General features: G+C 43.7%; 1 pseudogene; it reads left to right on the plus strand.

The window, feature by feature from the left end:
• Positions 1-2,025: 2,025 nt before the first annotated feature.
• Positions 2,026-2,608, plus strand: LOC118547975 (MICOS complex subunit MIC26 pseudogene; annotated as a pseudogene).
• The last annotated feature ends 407 nt before the right edge of the window (positions 2,609-3,015 follow it).

Raw genomic sequence — 3,015 nt, forward strand, 5'->3', positions numbered from 1 at the left:
CTTAAAAAAAAAAAAAGAATATTCTGGTCTTCCTTTATATGTTGAATCCACTGGGTGGCATTTAACTCTACGTTTATTAACAGGCTGAACTGGGCTCTTCCTCTTTTAGTTAAAAGGAACAGGACAGAATGGGAAACTGCCTACTCCAGATTTAGTTAATATGGCAAACCAGCTTGCTTGCATCCTAGGTGAGTCACCTAAAAGAAAGACTGCTACGATTCTCAATTTTCAACTCTGGCAAATGAAGGCTCTTAAACAAAACCAAAAACTTTCGAGTTTCTGTTATTATTGCAAAGAGCCAGACATTCAAGATAATGTTCTTATTAAAAAGAAAGATTGTTACAGGCGCCTGGGTGGCTCAGTCATTAAGCGTCTGCCCTCGGCTCAGGTCATGATCCCAGGGTCCTGGCATCAAGCCCGGCATCAGGCTCCCTGCTCAGCGGGAAGCCTGCTTCTCCCTCTCCCACTCCCCCTGCTTGTGTTCCCTCTCTCGCTGTGTCTATCTCTGTCAGATAAATAAAATCTTTTTTTAAAAAAAGAAAGATTGTTACAACTTTAAGTGCTCCAGGCACTTTCTGTCCTCCACCTTCTGTCAGTCTTTCCAATGTCTTCTTAATTTCCAGTGACTGGGGCTCTGAGGAACTACAAGGCTCATCTCAATCTTCCCTCTTAATTGGCCTAGAGAAACCATTCTCCAGATTGGGACTGAATCTTTGTCCTTATTGACACCAGAGCTATAGCCTCGGTGCTTAATCCCACTGCTATAAAAGCAGCCCCTGCCTTGGAGTCCTAAAACAGCTCAAATAGTGGAGATCTCTAATAAACTTCAACAAGTTCCTGTCTCTGAACCTAATCCCTTTTGTCTAGGTCCTTTGAGAGCTACTGATCCTTTTTCTCCTTCATTACTCTGCCCCTATTCATTTATTGAGCTGATATTTCTTAGAAAAGTATCATGCCAGAATTTCTCCCAGTTGGGGGGAAATAATTCTAGAATTTGACAGTAGTAATCAAAATAGTCAATTTGGGGAATTAAATGATTGTTTGACATCTTTTATTTGTTCTGTCTCTGATGCCACTATAGGGTGAGCCCAGGGACACTGATCATTTGTTTCTATTGGATCAGCTATTATCCTCTTTATGGGCAAAAGTCTCAACTGATGTTGGTGGAATCCACACTGCACCTCCCATCAAGATTCAAATAGATCCCTCAAAACCTCTTTCCATAATTAATGCCCTATAAATAAAGAAGCCCTTCAGGGCATCAAGCCCATAATAGAAGATTACAAGGCTCAGGGCCTCATTATCCCCTGCACTAGTACCTGTAACAATCCTATTTTACCTGTGAGAAAACCCAATGGCCAAGGATGGAGGTTTGTTCAGAACCTCTGAACAATAAATAATACTGTCATCCCTCAGCACCCTGTTGTTCCTAACCCCCATGTGCTGTTAACATCCATTCCCAATGAAAGCAAATTTTTCACTGTAACTGATCTATCATTGCATTTTTAGTATTCCAAATGATAAGGATAGCCAATATCTTTTTGCCTTCACTCGGGAGGAATGGCAATACACCTTAATAGGTGTACATCTGTCCCAGGGTTTTACAGAGAGTCCTTACTTTTCACAAACTTTAAAAGCTCATTTGGATGATATAAAGTTTTCTTTTTTTTTTTTTTTTTAAAGATTCTATCTATTCATTTGAAACAGAGAGATACAGAGAGAGAGAGAGAGCATGAGCAGGGGAGAGGCAGAGGGCGAGGGAGAAGCAGGCTCCTCGCCGAGTCAGGAGCCAGACGTGGGGCTCGATCCCAGGACCCTGGGATCATGACCCGAGCCAAAGGCAGACGCTCAACCATCTGAGCCACCCAGGCGCCCCAATATAAAGTTTTCTGCAGGCTCTACCTTGTTATAATACATAGATGATTTGCCTCTCTGCTCCCTTACTCAAACCTCTTCACAGGGGACAGCATCCACCTGTTAACACTTTTGGCCTTGGACCCCGCCAGAGCCACCTCTGCTAGCAACATGTTTAAGGCAATTCAGGTCTGGGGGCCAGCCAGTCTGAGTCTGCTCACCTTGAGTCTATGCATCATCTAAAAAGGACTCACCTCACACAACTTCCGTGAGGGTTAATGAGCTTTCATTCTAGTCCATTCCCGAGGGTCAATCTAAATATGTGGGGGAGCCAAGGACCCAACTTGATGAAAGCATCTCACACCTCCAACATTACTGTGAGCCATATACAAGTTGGTGTCAAGAAATGCACTCACAAACTAAGCTCAAGATGCTGAGCTTGGTTCAATAGGAGTTAGCTATGAATATCTCCAAAATGTACCTCCTGGATTTTTTCCCAAGACTTGGTGTTATTGGTTTTGCTGGCATTGTTGGACTTCTTTTGGCTAGAGGTTCAAGAATAAGGAAGCTGGTGTATCCCCCTGGGTTCATGGGAGTAGCTGCCTCTGTTTATTATCCACAACAAGCCATCGTATTTGTCCAGGTCAGTAGGGAGAAATTATATGACTGGGGTTTACGAGGATACATAGTCATAGATTTGTGGAAGAAGAACTTTCAAAAGCCAGGAAGTGTGAAGAATTCACCTGGAAATTAATAGAATGCTCCATGCTCTGCTCATTTTTTTTCATGGAGCCTAATGCAGGGCTTGAACTCACGACCCTGAGATCAAGACCTGAGCTGAGATCAAGAGTCGGATGCCCATGGGACACCTGGGTGGCTCAGCTGGTTAAGTGTCTGCCTTTGGCTCAGGTCATGATCCCGGGGTCCTGGGATCGAGTACCGTATCAGGCTCCTTGCTCAGTGGGAAGCCTGCTTCTCCCTCTGCCTGCCGCATCCCCTGCTTGTGCTCTCTCTCTCTCTCTGATAAATAAATAAAAATCTTAAAAAAAAGAAAAAGAGTCGGACACCTAACCAACTGAGTCACCCAGGCGTCCCTGCTGTGCCCATTTTAATCAGTTACAGGTAAATATTGGAAACTCCATGCAGTAAACCAATATTTCT

This window comes from Halichoerus grypus, chromosome X (assembly GCF_964656455.1).
Source record: "Halichoerus grypus chromosome X, mHalGry1.hap1.1, whole genome shotgun sequence".
NCBI classification, from domain to species: domain Eukaryota; kingdom Metazoa; phylum Chordata; class Mammalia; order Carnivora; family Phocidae; genus Halichoerus; species Halichoerus grypus.